Source organism: Acanthopagrus latus, chromosome 20 (assembly GCF_904848185.1).
Source record: "Acanthopagrus latus isolate v.2019 chromosome 20, fAcaLat1.1, whole genome shotgun sequence".
Classification (NCBI taxonomy): Eukaryota; Metazoa; Chordata; class Actinopteri; order Spariformes; family Sparidae; genus Acanthopagrus; species Acanthopagrus latus.
This window is the reverse complement of record NC_051058.1, coordinates 18,716,846-18,733,337: the sequence shown is the minus strand read 5'-3', so window position 1 is coordinate 18,733,337 and position 16,492 is coordinate 18,716,846. Positions and strand designations below refer to the sequence as shown.

Sequence of the window (16,492 nt, the reverse complement as noted above, 5' to 3'; positions counted from 1 at the left end):
CACCCTCTGTGGATGATTTCTCTGTGAGCGCTCACAATTACCTGAGCCCCCAAGCACCCACGTAAATCACTGCAAAGGATATTAAAGCTCATCACCTATACCACACACAAGGCACTGAGTTTACATACCATATGTGCATTTAGCAGCATCATGTACTCTGCAGAGACAGTATAGAGGAGGCTTGTAACCAGCAGTGTTTTCTGTTGAGTGTCTTCATCGTACTATTCATATCATGGTCAGAGGCAGAGAAAGATGTGAGGGAGGGAGTAAGAGCAAGACATGTGACACCCCCAATGCTGGAGGAACATGACCCGCCGAGCCACCAGGCCACGGCCTCCTGTTAACCGTATTGTGATTGTGTGTTTGCCCCCCCCCCCAGAGGGAGGCTGACCTACAACAGACAGTAGTATCAGCTCTGGCTTGGAGCCCACTGAGCTGTCAGCCTCACATGCCAAGGGCTAAGAGGAGACAGGGGACATGAACGGTACGGAGGAGATCAGGGATAACAAGCAGAGACGGAGGTAGACTGCAGTCTGTCTGAGGCAGCCTCTATTAGTGATGCAGGAAGGAGCTGAAGAGGCACTGAACTGAATCATTCTGAGGGTCTGAAGATGAAGAAGTGAGAGCAGTTCACACTTTACAATACATATATGAAACAGAGGAAGGTTTTCTCCTCATGTCCCTGTGATACGGGCAGATTTAAAGATGCTGTTTTGTTGGATAATGATGACATTACTGTAAGCATCAGGGTCACAGCGCTCAGGTTTAGCTCGACTCGCTTGTGTGGGTTGACAGATGAAAGACTTTTTGAAATGCCAGGTAGAATAACCTTCCTGCAGGTGTCGGAATGAGTTTTCGACTATCAGGGCTCAGGGTTATTTATGGATTTGTGTATTATTTGTATAAGCGGCTGGCACTTATGGTGGTGGGATTTCATTATCAGCAAGGCAACTTTAAGCTTTGAAATATTCTAAAATATGCAAACATGCAGACAGACATTACTGCAGAAACAGACGCAGGCAGAGACACAGTCCTTTGAAACTGCCTCCTCAGCTGAGTGGATTTCCCTCCTGCTTCACTCTTCCTCAGAGCACATCACTCTTGTTAATTGCGTAGCCAACTCCATTTTTTCCCATACCAGTTGACTTATGACCATTCATGTAACATGCTGCCAGTGAGGAAGAGGCTAATCTGCAAATCATGCTTGTGCACCATCTGCAGGCAGAGCATATTTTTAGACAGAATACTGGGAAACGAGCAGTTTCTGTAAATTATTTTGATTAAAAACACCATCTGCTTATGAACTACAAATTTTCACCCCGAACAAACCCTCCACCAGCTGGGAGGATGAATGAAAAATAGAAATATTACTATTATTATTCCTTTTCTTTTTTTGGCATGATGTGCATTTTTTTGGAAAGCAGATCGAGCACCAGCTGCCCCATCTTCCAGATTCTGACAAATGGAAGTGCAGCATTGTGATTCTGTTGCTAGAAGAGCTGCAGAAGAGTTTCCGAGCAAGAGCCAAAGATTGACGCTGGTCGAAGTGTCCTGATTTCAGTCTACCCTGGAAGAAATGTGAGAAAATCTGGTGAAATATTTTCTCTGTTTATTGAGCTGAAATCCAATTCATGGAGAGCACTGATGTTGGTTAATGCCGAGAGTGTCAGTGTTTGACGACCTGGGAATGAGCCTCACCATTCAACTACCGTCCTCCAGAATCGCTCAGTTTTAGGATTCAGATTATGACACTGTTCACACAGAAAAAGAACAGAGTGTGACCGCAGGACCATTCGATTTTATTTGCTCCAAACAGCCCGAATACAATACTGCATGAGGGTAGCAAGAACCAACAGGTACCAAGGTTGTGCATGTCTCATGGATGGATTTGTTTTAAAGTGTCTCAGTGGCCCATCAAGTGAAAAACGCTTGACTCCCCGGGTATAAAAATACCCAGATCTTCTGCAGACTGAGCGAGCTAACTTCTGGTTTAGCACCTGGCTAACTTGAATAGAGATGAAATGATTTAATCTTGCACCTCTTCTAGACTTTCCAAATTTCAGCGCACCGTATGTCTCAAATTATGATGGATAAATGAGTCATTTCACAGGGGGTTGTGTCTTGCAGAATGTAACCACTGTTTTTACCAAGGCTTCTTCAACAATGAGTGATTATTGGGCCCAGAGTATCATGTGGGACTTAATTACATGGTTTGGTCACTCCGGAAGTCGGCTTCAAAAAGTGCCACTGCTCACGAGAGCTCGGTTTGTCTTTATTTGTCTTCAGTTCAGCCTCTGACTGAACTCACATCAGAGACTCTGGTTCTTTCCCTTCTGCTTCTTCCCCTCTCCTCTCTGTACACTCATGAAGTAAAGTATATTTCTCTTTTAAGTCAGCAGTCATCATACATCCGACAGTGGACGCCAGCACCTCAGAGACTTGCTGCTGCAGGCAGGTTGAGAAGCGAGTGTGAATATAAATCGAGGTTTTAATCTCAAAAGTTTCCCTGAGTTTTCCTCCTGTCAGGAAACAGTTCTGGACTTTGTATGTAAATGTGGACACATGAACATTTCACTTCATGTCCAGGTCCAGTAAACGTCAGATATGTCATCGTACATTTTCACTGTTTATGAGGTTCACTTGATATAATTGAACCTAAATTGGTGGGTTTAAATCAACGAGACCTGAAGGATCTCCTCTCCTCTCTACCTAAACTCTTAAAATAGTTGTTATAGTTCATTTCATCTTTGTTACATCAGTAATTTGGCTCTGTCATTTTTATTTATATACAAAGATGCTGATGTTCTGTCCCAGTATTTATGTGATAAATGAATCATGCTCGTCAGATTTCAAAGAGTCAGAGTTGCCCTAGTTGCGCCTCAAATGTTTTGTGTTGCATATATTAATACTGAAGAGTTCCTTCAAAATGAGATTTTCACTGTTTGAGGAGAGTGAAATGATTAGAGCTGCAACAAAGGTCATTTTTTATAATCTTCTGTTTTCACCTGAAGCTTGGATTGAACACCCTCTTCTTTTATGACGTCATCACCCGTAGAAAAAAGGAAATCCTCAAATAAATCCTGAATTCGATTCAGTGGATTAACTGAGTTTTCTTTTAAAAATCAACTTTCTTGAGTGACTAACTGAACCAAACAAGCGATTGCTTTGACATCTTTCTACAGTTATTGGAAAGAAAGTGATGACATCTTGAGGGGGCGCGGAGCAAAAGGGAATGCAGACATGTTATGATCCCTTTTTTGTACGGACTTTAAGCAATTTACGATGAAAGAGTTGGAGCAGAGATGGTCTTTTTTGTTATTATATAATATATAAATGGTTATATAAATGTAATTTATGCCGCTGATTGCTGCTAGACTGCCTGTTAATACAGGTGCGCTCTTCGCTTTATGTGCAGCAAGCAGGAAGATTAACCACCAAGAAAATGTTGTTTTTGAAAGGCTAAATGGCAGAAAATATGGACCAAAGCAGAACGTTTCGTGGGTTTAAAATATGTTGTGAATTTTGGAAATGATTGCTTCTTTCTTTTTTTAAAATGGATTTTGACTTTCAGACTTGGAAACGCTCCGGGGCTTTTGGCAATGTTTGGATCACAGGAGTCTGAAACAATCCTACGCAGCTGCCACAGCAATCTAAGTCTTTTCTTATGGTCCTTGCAGTGATGGATTTTGTGAAAATCTGATATCATGACAGCCCTAATATGATGACGTTTAAGAATGTGAAAATATGTAATAATTTCAAAACTGTAACAGTAACTTTTGACGACCTGCATTAAAACTTGACACAGATATTTACAGTAGAGATCGTGCAGCAATATTGCTGGTGTTTGCTTGCTCTGTGACACAGCACAAAGCAGGCCCAGCAGTCATCCAGCTGGCTGCCTCCCAGAGCCCACTGAGAGACTCTGATTAGTGGCCACTAATAGATCTCAATCCCTGACTCATCCTGTCCCACTGTTCACTCAATGATACCAATTACTCACCTTCAGGACGTGTCCAGGGCTCAGACAAGCCAAAAATATCACTTTCTAATTACAAGAATTTCCTATCAGAGGTGGAATTGATGCCTGGCCTCAGAACAGCTTTTGTCCTGTCATCGGCTGTGGAGAGGGGATACCTGATCGTTGCTGTGGGTGCAGCAATTTACTGTTGAAACCAGGAAAAGAGGCATGTGTATTAGCTGTGTGGTCTTCAGCGGCTGAATTCAATCGTGTATGTGTGTGTGTGATGGAATAACCTCAGTCACATACCTGCACTCACCCAGCCCTCTTTCATCCAACATCCTAATCATACAGCCTCTCCTCCCAGTTTAATGGCAGCAGGGATGGACCACATCCTGAGTGTTGGTAAATTGATGCACTGAGTGTCCCAGAGCCTGGTACTTGGAGGAGGATGAGCTGATACGAGTGTGAAGTCTTTTTTAAAAGCAGCAGGCAGGGCTCAGATTCACTGAGCATGCAGTATAGATCCAGTACAAGACAGTTAGAGGATCAGAGCGGAGGGTAAAGTGAAAGAAGATTTAGGCTGTCCCCACGTCTCATCATGAAGGCACGTCTTTTTTTCCCCCCCAGACTGTCCTAAATTATTATTCTCTTTGAAGATGAATCATCAAATATAACATCTACTCCCAGTGATGTTACGAGATCTGCAGAGTGGCTTGTTCTCGGTGTCGGGAGTGACCTGGCGGCTCCAATGTTCAGAGATGACACCCAAAAGAAAGTGTCATCATACGCATAGGGCGAATGTTGATACGGTGATAAATGTCAATGTTTACTGACCGTGTAACTGCATCAGCGGTGGAGAAATGTCACATGGATGCATTGCCTTGGATTATGTGAGTTATAAATGTACCTTCATTAAAGCCTTCATTGCTCATTACATCACTGCTCAGCAATGTAAGTGATGGAGGTATTCACATCTGTACTTCAGTAAAAATACTAAAACAACACTTAAGGCAAAAGTCTTGCATTCAGAATTAAATTGCTCTCTTAAAGGGTCACTAAGAAATTCTTTACAATATTAATACAAACTCAGAAATATTTATTTTTTCCATGACTGAATAAACAAGCTGTTCATAGTGGAAAAATCCTTATTTTTCCACTGTGAACAGCCTGTTTACTCCAGAACACTGAGGCTAGAAAGGTGGCAGGGTCCGCCACATAACAAACAGTATGAAATTGTGTGTTCTTTTAAGGTTAGTTTGTTGTTTCAAAAATCAATCAGTGAAGATTTTTCTGATTAAAATGTCTTTTAAGTCACTCCAAGACAGTTTTTAAGAGTTTATTAATCTTAACAACTCAAAGTTGTTTTGTATGCTGAAGGTGACCAGTAACTAAAAGTGGAGTAAAAACAAAAATACAAACTTTAAACAATATGGTTCTGTCCTCTGCTAGGACTCGTTTCGCTGTAGCCGCTCAGTGTAGCAGCCTGGATATCGATGCACATGAGCGCCTCTGGTCGTCCGAGGCCAAACAGCCATGAACAAACACTGATTGGCTCTCCTTGTCTTTGCTGGAAAGGCACAGAGGCCGCTGGTGCTTTTGGCAGTCAATTAAACATGTGAATGACCCTCAGACAAGTCAAAAGGACAACAAGGAAGGAAAGTTACGAGTTGACTTTGACCCTGTCAGACAGAGTTGGTGTGAGAGTACCTGTATTGTCTCCGGTGACAATCACTTCTGATGAATAATTGAACCCCTTGTGTATGACAGTCTCTCTTCAGAGACATCTCTGAACACTTGTTACTGTTACAAGGCTGAATTGGCTCAATACTAAATATCTAAAAACAACTGTTTGGTGCTTCAAGTCTGGGTGTGGTTCCCCTTGGGGAACAGCATGGTGGTGGACTGGTTGGCATTGTCACATCACACCAACATGGATCATGGTCGTTTCTGTGTGGAGTTGACATGTTTGTGTAGATCCTCGTTTGGGGTTCTTACACAATCCAGAGATCTGACGAGAGGACGGAGCTGATTTAATTTGACTGTAAAATACAGGGTAGCCATGCCCTAAAGCATACCCTGATCTATCGTCTATTTTACTCTTAATGGGACCATCAAATGCTAAATGAATATCATGCTGTATTAAAGAAGACTGGAAACTACAGATTGAGACCATAAACTTATTAGGAAACTGTTAACTGAGGTAATAAATCATGTGAGATGTCCGGTGATTTTTTTCACAAGCTTATATAAAAGTGGACTTCTCTTTGCAACCAGTATAGTCATGATGTCCCTTTAATTTCAGATTCAAGTTCAGTAATAATGAGACCGGAGATGAGTGTATACTGCTGTCTCTTCTTGTGCTTGTGAAGCTACACTGTCAGTGTCTGAGTTGAATCTCCCAAGTTAACTGTTCTCTCTCCTTTTAGAAGTTTCAGCTTTCCTCTCACTTTGTTGTTTTAGCAGCTTTTAAAGACCAGAAACCTTCAAAACTAAAAATACTGAGGCACTCTGGTTCACTCTGGGTTCACTCGATGTCACAGTGGATATGTGAGAAAGTATCTAACCTCAGCTTTGTCATGAAGGTTATTACACTGCCCAAGTACATATATAAGCACTCATTTACTTCTATAGGAACATGAATTTCTCGCTGCATGCTCACGCCAATATGTCCTTTCAATCAGTGCCCTGTGATTCGGCTCCAGGCATCGTTTTTTAAACACGGGCAAGCTGAATGTTTATTCCATGATTAGTGCTCCATTGAATTCATTTGGTGTGACACAGTATGATGTAGTGGTTGTTATACACATTATGCACTGTGGGTGGGCTGGGTGAGGAGGAGGGAAGAAGAAGAGAAGCTGATGTAGACAAAAGGGCAGGGACACGGACTGGACGTGTTTTCCCAGCAGAGGAGACGACATTAAGTTTCCATGGTGCACTGATGTTTACCTGGAGCCTGACCAGTTTGTCTGGGACACACACACACACACACACACACACACACACACACACACACACACACACACACACACACACACACACACACACACACACACACACACACACACAGACAGACAGAATCTAAACCCTATATTGCTATGACTGCTCCTAATGGTTATTACGTCTGCCAAGAAGGTTATATTTTCATCTGTGTACATTTTTTGGTTGATTGTTTGTTTGGTTGTCAGCGGGATTACACACACACACAAAAAAAACAACCTCCTGAACTGGTTTCCATGACTCTTGAATGGAAGATGGTTCTTGGCCCAGAATAGAGCCCATTAACTTTTGGTGTGGATCCAGATAACAGAAAGGATCCAGGATTACTTTTCACTCTTTTCTGCACACTGCAAGATAGGGCTTTTTTTTTTTTTTTTACGTTTCGTTAACTTTCCAGGGAATGATACAAGAGTCTTGATATGAAAGCAGTTGAGGGAGCTCAGTTTATTGTGGATTAGGGGTGATATTGTGTTAATAATACATAAAGGATAATATTGCATAAATAATCCAGTGCCTGGTAAATCATTTCTGTTTCTTTATGTTCACATTGTTAGTAGTAAGTGGTGGTAATGCACCCAGGTGATAGTTGCACAAAACAGAAAATAATTTAATAGGTTTTATTTGATGTTGGTTTTGGCTAGATTGAATTAAAGGGACTGTTGGGCCTCGGTGGAGGTAGGAGCTCTACTGAGAGCCATTCTAGTTTTTCTTTATCAGTTAATCTGCCAGTTACTTTCATGATTAATCATCAGTCCATACAATATAAAACACTGTGTGAAAAAGGCTCATCACAAGTGATTGATTGACGTCTTTAAAGAATGCTTCTTTTGTACAACAGAGTCCAAAACTCCAGAGACATTTATTTAATTTATTGTCATAAATGAGAACATGTACAAACCCTCACATTGACGAAGCTGGAACCAGTAAGTGTTTGACATTTGTGTTTGGAAAAATGACTGCAGCCATGAATCAATATTCTAAGTATTTTGACATTTTCTTTCAATCATTGCAGCTCACATTTCAAAGAAAGGAAACTTGGATCTAAATAAAACTCAGAAGACTCAGTTGATACCAGTATTCTGCTTGTGTTTGTTGATAAAGTGGAGATGGCAGACTCAGCCTTCTAACTTTTGTGTTGATATTAAACTTAAATTGTTCTGATTTGATCGCAGATTTAAACTGAGAGATTCTGATTCCTGAAATTGATGAGATTTTATCAGCGAGATTGTTGATTAGAGACTCACCATCATATCTTTGTTGTCAAACTGTGAAAAACAGTTTGTTTTATATTGATGTTAATTATTTGTGCGGTTTGATATTGATGCAATCTCAGTTTGCTATTTTTCAGTTTTATAACTGCTTAAAGAAAAATCATTTAAAAAATAAAAAACAGTCCAATCAAACTCATGTCATGCTGTTAGAGACAGTAGGTTTTTCTCTAATATTATGATTAGACACTAGACGAGTTTCATTTCAGCCTTTGGAGGAGTCATTTATTCAATCCGTAACAATCAGCTGCTGTAATCCGACATCATTTCAACTGATGAGAAGAGCAGTCAGGCTTTTAAAGCAAAATCCTTTTAAATCTACTGTTTTCTGCTAATAAAACAAAGAGGAGAAATATATAGGAGAAAGATTTGTTGCTTCAAAAGTGATTAACAGATATTTTATTATGTTATTTCAACTGGTAACGACTGGGCAAAACAATAAAATCCTTTTGTCACTCTGTCAATTTAAAGTTAGGCACACATCAACTGAGTAGCTGTTCATAGGTGTCTGCTTCGTCAAATGAATAAAGAGCTTATATAATAATGATAATAATAATAATAGTAATAACAAATAATAATATTGCCCACACTTAATGTTTAAAAGGACAGTTACCATGATATACATAGTCACAACCATAACCTGTAATAATAGCCAAATGTACATTACACTGCTCTGAAATAAAATACTCACTCTACTTTTAAAGTGTTATTTAAAAAGAATTGTTAAGAGTATAGAGTTATAAGAATATAACTTTGAGCAGTAGGAAACTAATGGACTTCTTCTCATAGATAAAGAATTGATCAGCCAATGAAGCAAACAATCCGCAGCTTAATCAGCAGTGAATAAAACTGTTGTCATTTGTGTATAACCTCATGGTGTCACTAAACCCCTATTGTACATTTAGACACAAGAGGGATGAAATATCTTTTAAATATTTCAGCATTTTTGCATTTTGAGTTTCAGTCTTGTGCCGTCCTTTTCCAAACATCGTGCCTTCCTCCCTCCTCTCCTTGATCTGCGTCCGTCACACGGTCGGTCAGAGCAAGCGTTGCCCGAGGCTTCAGTCAGACATGTCCAGGGTCAAGTGTCCTTCAGGCTTGTTGACACTGTAGGCTGAAGACTGACGAGTGGTTTCACTCTCGGGGTGAACGCCGAACTGTCTGCTCTCAGCTGACACTCCTATCAGGAGATATTTTAGAAAGTCTCTCCAGTATTTCGAGACACCCCATAACTTTTTAATCAATCTTCTGGCTGTAAATGAATTATGAAGCACTCTCAAATTGAACTGGAAGTCAAAGGAAATGATCTAAAGTTGTTAAATATATTACATACTTAGTTCTCCCCATGCAGGAATACTACTGGCTTTCAAAAGTAAGAGAGGCTAATGTACATGTGACCTCAAGGGAAGGCACACTCCGTTCCTAATCGCAGTGATTGTGAGTTTGACTTGTGAGGTAATCACCGCCTCTTTTTTAGCTGCACACTGGTTCACTGTGATCCTGAACGCCTCCCTGCCAGCAACAGTTTGGAGAAATTTTGTATTCAGCAAAGGCAGACCCTGTTCCAAATATAGCCCACCCGACGTTCGTGTTCAGATCTTGTTTGGGTTTTATTTTAATTTTCGAGTGCCCTGGAGAGCTGGATATTATAATTTGTGGATGGAGGAGCACCATTTTTTTTTTTCTTTCACTCATTCCTGCCACTGTGCCTCTCTCTCGTAATTAATGATCTCTGTTGAATAGAGAGTTTCTGATGGAGGAGGAGAGAGAAAGAGGGAGAGACGTGAGAAGTTGGCTGAGCTGCAGCCAGTGAAAAGATGCCACTGGCTAGATCTCTGAATATGATTGAGATTATGAAAAAATTAATAGATGAATAAATGAATGAGTCAATGGCGAGAAGGGGAAAGATGGCAGGGAAACAAGGAACAGGTGGTCTAAGGGGGGACGGTCGGAGGACGTCACCGGAGAAAAACAGGAGACTTGTTGGGAAAAGACATTTTCTGCAGCTTATTTAAATGGTTTTTAATTTCTGACTGATACCGTTTTCACTGTTTCTTAACTGCTAGTTGAGCAGCTAATACTCTGATTGAAGAGGTTACATTTTTTTCGGATGGTACAACACAGCATATGAGTTATGTTCACTTCCTCCATTTTAAACTCTCCTGCTGTCTGTTCTTTCAAAGGTCAGCTCTGTCAGGACAACTTACCGTGGCCAACATGTTGATGGTTTACATGTGTAGGTCAGAGTTGAACTATACTGTGTGTGCGTCACGGATTTAAAAGCTGGTGTGTGTTTAACTCGAGTGACATGTTTCAGTGGCAAGTACAGGATTATCTGTTTTCATTAGTATATCATGTGTATTCATTTGTTGCTGAACACATTAGACTGCAGCTTTTCATAATTTTATAACTCATTGAGTTGATAAAATCTCAGAACGTGGTGAAAAATATACATAAGAAATTTCCTAGAGGACAACATGGCATCTTTAAATATCTCCAGTCCAAAACCTAAAGATATTCAATTCACAATATGATTCACAAAATTATATTAAACGTCAAAAGGAACCAAATCTTCACATTGGAAGCAGAAACTGTTTTACATTTTTTGTTTCATGAATGACAAAAGAGTTGTTCAGCCCTAATCCACATAAATGAATCACAGCAACAGGTGCATGTATTGTATCGTTGGACTACAGCTTCCGTCTTGTAAGCACCACTGTAGACAGGACAATATATCACTCTCTCTATAGTACAGAGTCTTATATGTACTGTATATGCAGTGATCAGCAGGGTGCACTGTGCTGCTGCTGCTGCAGGCACACTTCAACAAACCAAAGCAAACAAGAAGAAAATAATTTGAAGTAAATCTGAGTGAAGCTCAGACAAGTACATATGATCAGACCCTCAGCCCAATGAAACCATAAAGCTAACAAATGGCCTCTGTCAGACCCTGGCCATCAGTGGCCAAGGTTGTACTACCAATACACACACACACACTCTCTCTCACACACACACATGCACACACACTTACAGCCTTGTAATGAGAAATGTTTGGACGTGGCCTTGAGCAGCATTTTGGAAGGTGTCCCAGACAGCTGAAATATGGCATCAGTGGCACAATGACAATCACTCACTTGGTTTTTAGTCTCCCCTCAACCATAATGAACACAGAATAATGAATCATGATAGGCCAAGTCTAACACAGTGTATATGTGTGTGTGTGAGAGTGAGTAACACACTCGTATTTCATCCACTATTCTATTCCTGTTTATTCTGTTAAAGGTTTAAGTATTGAATTTAAAATTTCCAGATTTTGGAACAGGTTTTGATCTGAAGGTCAGAATAATGTAGCCTAAAAGACCTTGTTCTAACAAGTACGTTGAATGGTTCCTTCTGGGTTTAAACACATGTTTGCAGAGCAGTGTTAATGCATTAAGTGCCTAAGAGAATGTGAGTGAAGCTGAAGTATGACATCTCCCTGAAGGCTACGACATTGCAGTTAAAGATTCAACAGTGTGAGTAAAGTAAGACAATTAGAGGAGAATTCATCAGCCGGACTGGTAGCGCTGTTAGCAGTTAGCTGCAGAGCCATAATAACAGAGGTGGTGCCAGGAGCAAGCTGGGAGGAGGTGGCAGCCCATTAACTACCACCAGGAGCAGTAATGACATGGTAGAGTTAAGAAAAAATAGACCACAGAGCTGTAGCTGTTTTTAACACATGGCTGAGTAATTTCATGATTTAAGACTGGGCTCTATGTGGACAATATGTGCCTCTAGTTGAATCCACAAAATATATCAGAGTTGACATTACAGGCCAGAACATAACGTAATGAAATAAACGGAACTGAAATGAATATTAAAGTTAAACTAACGCTGAAATGGAAAATGTCATTACGTCGCTATTGTTTGTAAATGTGAGCATGAGAGCGAAAATCCAACATTTAAATCCGTGATCAAATAAAGGAAGAAATATTTCGTGCTGTAATAAACCATTAAAGTCTAAATAAGAAACAAACATCTTTATTCTTGAGCTGCAGCCGAAATACAATCAGCAAAAGGAGTCGAGAGAAAGAAACACCTGAGACAGATAACACACACCAGATCATTTCCTAGAAAGGTTCCTTAAAAGAAGTGTGTAATTTTGTTGTAATTGGAGGTAAAATACAGACTAACAGATGTTGATTTGGGACTTTGTCAGTGAATTACTGCTGATTAACTTCTCAGGTAGCTTAACTATTAGTCTGATCAATTGAGCGTACTGTTAAACATACTTGATTACAAATTGTCCAATAACAATCAGAATGATAGACTGGTTGCTTAAGCATAATAAGGGATAGACCTATTTTCTGAGTGGGTGCTCGGCATTTTTCCAATTAGCAAAATCAGAGTTTTCTTTTTTTGATGGGACTGTGGTTGAAAAAATACTTTTAAAAATGAGTTGCAGCATCCACTCTGTTTGTAATCAACACTCTGGTCTCACTCAGGTGTCCCACCTACAACACTATCGGGGGCTTTCCATTGGCAGGTTCGGACACGGCGAGTCAAACCATGCAGCACTGATCTGCATTTTCACTTCTAGTTTTGTCGCATTGACTTGAGCTAAGCCTGTTCCTAGATAACACTGCAGAGAGGGAGAATTTACAGCTGGTTCTTTAGCCACTACTCCACACAAGCCAACTTTAAGCAGGTAGCCCTGTTGTAATGATAAAATGGATCTCCTGTCAAGCCCGTGTATGGAAAAGCCACATCTGCTTGGCAACACAACAACTCTATTATTACATAGAAAGCAGGCTAATGTTACAAATGTATTAATGAAGACAAATCAAAAGATATGTTACCAGAACCCCAAAAGTCTGTGCAAGAAATAACAGTAGTAATTGATGAAACCCCAGTGACACTGCAGCGAGCTGTCGTCAGGCAGTGAGTGAGCACCGGTTAGTTTTGGGCAGCTGCCAGTTGCGATTGCATGTTTTTCTATGAATATAAATAACACGTTTAGATGAAACGATGAGGCTGTGGATGAATCAGGTACAAATGTAGGACAGATGTTCCTGCATCATCACTGTAACACACTCGTCTTTACAACCCTGTGAAATAAATTCCTGCGGCTGATGACCAGCAGTGCTTCTCATGGTAAAATATAGAATCTCTTTGTCCCACATATGTACTCCCCCTCCTCCCCCGTCCTCCCAACATAGAGGGGTTTGCTCAAGGCTTCACATAAATTAAAGTGACAGGCTCTTGTCTAGATGTTCCCTCCGTCTCTCACAGTTCCCCTCTGTTTTATAACGCTCTTTTTTTTTTTTTTTCCCTTCCTGCCATGGAGACACACCGGCATGCCTCTGCGCTCCTATTGGAGGATTTACATCTGGGACCAACTCAAATGTTTCCTCCAGACGCTTAACAGCTACAAATATTGCTGTTGTTAGGCTGAATCCCTGGAGGAGTAACATCTGAGGAAATTACTGTTCATCATGCCTCTGTGCTTTTGAAATGACAAGAAACACAGATTAATCAGAGTATCTGCAGGCCATTAAAATGTCGTAAAATGCAGTAAATCCGTATTTTATTATCTTGCATTCAAATGTATTACTTTTAAAAATGTTTCACCTTTGCACGCTGGTTTCACTTGGTGCTGCTGATCTCCGACTCTCTGTCCCTTCACTGTTGCTTCATGCCTCTCCTGTCCCTGCCTGCTGTGTCTGACCAACCCTGGAGTCATATTCCTGATCAGAGCTTCTGTAAATCACCTCTGTACTGTACCCCCCGTGTTGAAATCTGTTGCTCTCAGAGGCTGTGTTCATTTCCAGCCTGAGGCCGAGATGATCCCTCATCATGGTCGCAGTTGAGGCAAACTCAGATCAGTTAATAAGGTCCCTAGCTCCATGGCTAACTGAGCTAATGAGCTAACAGTAGCTGGCTAAGACTAAGGATAGCTAGCAAAGAGTAGCAAGTATCAGTCACTGATATGCCTCCCTTTAGTTTCTGGCCATATTTTACAAATTGTACAGTTAAAATAATCTTGAAACTTTCTTTAAAGCCTTAAATTCAAGCGTCTGACACCTATAGACACCCTGCTCACAAAACTTTTGACTAAGAGTGTACTTTTTGGTATATATGCTCTACTGACTTTAAAAGAAAAAAGAATCCCTGATGTCAATTTCCCGCTCACATCTGAAACCAAACCTACGCTCTTACTCTCAGTAAATAGATAAAGAAACATCGCCTTTCTGTAAACACAAACTGTGAGTTTGTCACAACACAATTATTATACTGGTAGCAGTAATATATACTGTTCACCCAGTGTGTTGTTGTGCTGGCTTTGATGCATTTAGAGTAAATGTAGCTCTAACTTGGACCTTAATGGGGGATCAGTTGCTGTAGTCAGTAGCTGAATTTCAAGCTGCATCACAGTTTCTTAACTGCAAGCTAATGAAGTTAAAGAAGCTTCGGAGCACCTTTGTTGCCCAGCAGGCAAATAAGAGCACAGATCAATAAAGTACAGAGACTCTATGCTGAGACTCTACTGGCCATGTAAAGTATCTTAAAGAAACAACTACAGAAACAGGAACAAGGAAGAATATTGAACACAACCTCTGTGTGATTATATACAGTTTATATCAAATGTATCTGTGTATTATAACACATCATTTCAGCTCTGGTTACAGAGAGTAACTTTGTCCAGTTTGTTCATTTTCCAGGATTGTCTCTTTATTTCCAGTTGTCTCTGCAATAATTTTTCCATTATCAAATAAGTTGATGATTATTACTTGACTTGAATTGGATTAATAGTTGCTGTAATTTTTCAATCAAAAATGTCATTCTTTTGCTGGTTCCAGCTTCTTAAATTAGATGAAGAGTATTTGGGTTTTGGACTGTTTTCTTTGTTGTAATGAGCATAGCTAAAAGCAGCCAAGCAAGCAAAAGTGTTTCACAAAGGTCAATATTTAATGTTTTATCAGACTGTGACTAATCTCAATTCTAAATGGGTTTAGTTTAATTTTTGGGAAATTTTTTGGGCACAGGCTTTTGGATGTTTTCAGGACTTCTGGCCCTAGTTTGATCAGAGTCTTTTCAGCCTCTATTTGCACTGTACAGAAACAATATGGCGGCAGCCTCTGCTCTGTGGTCTTTCTCTGTCGATAAACAGTATGTTAAAATATTTCTCTGAAAACGTATCCAAGAAATAGTCAGTGCAATAACAGAATCTTGGTTTATAGTTTATCAGCACTGCCTTGCTTTGACAGTTTGATTCTAGAGTTTAGTGAGACGCCTCTCTGACTATATTGTTTGTGTTCATGGATGCATGCTACGAAATGAGGAATAACAATCGTTGGATCAGACAACAGCCCTAGAATGCATCAGATGACATGTTTTGGGGGATTTTTATCTGCGAAAAGTGGGGGGCTGTGGATGCAGGCAAAATGAAAATAAATTTAACATTGTTTATTTGCATATGCCACTAAAAATGTAGTGAAACAAAATAGTTTTATTATAATCTTTCTGTATCTACACTATGCTATCTTTGACGTAGTTGCAACTGTTTTATGTTATTTATAGAGGGTAGTAAAATGAAACAAAGCTAAATATGTCGACTCATGTTTACCTGTAAGTGGTCACCTTCACCTGGTCAGCAGTGCTTTGTTTTTCACTGGTCACAAGAGGGCAGTAAATCTGTCCCCAAACAAGAAGCCATCATTTCCATTTATGTCACTTCTCCTTGACTGATTCTGACACAGATGTGAGACCGTGGTGCGGTCTGATAATAGCAGGAGACGTTGTTTTCTGTTGCCTCGGGGTTCCCAGGACAGTCACAGTTGTTGGAATAGACAGATGCTGCAGCTGTTTTCTCAAGGGCTCTATATTGCTAGAGGTGTGTTAGTGTTTTTTGTGTTGTTCCTCACCCGTGTGTGTGTGTGTGTGTGTGTGTGCATGTTTGCGTATAGAACAGTAGGTCTGTGTGTTCATGTTTAGGGAGAGACAAACACAGAAAACAGTGTTCCTTCCAGACATTAATGTACTGTGCAGGCAGCTCCCGGACACAATCAGTGCCTGGATGTTCCTGCTGTTCGTCCTCACATTAACACTCTCACTGCTGCTCACTTGACAGGCCTCAAGGTCCAAACTATTAACTACTGTGTGTTTACACAGTGTGCTGTGATATTGGCACCAACCAACTTCTCACTCACTCACAGTGTAATAAGCAGTTTAAAGCTCTACAACATGATTGGGTGCCCATGCTTTTGCTTGTTGACTATAAACTTTA

General features: G+C 40.3%; 1 protein-coding gene across 4 annotated transcripts in view; it reads left to right on the top strand.

Moving 5' to 3' along the window:
* LOC119009830 (SRC kinase signaling inhibitor 1-like) overlaps positions 1-16,492 on the top strand; it is a 105,487-nt gene that overhangs the window by 27,530 nt on the left and 61,465 nt on the right. The gene's annotated exons all lie outside the window — the stretch shown is intronic.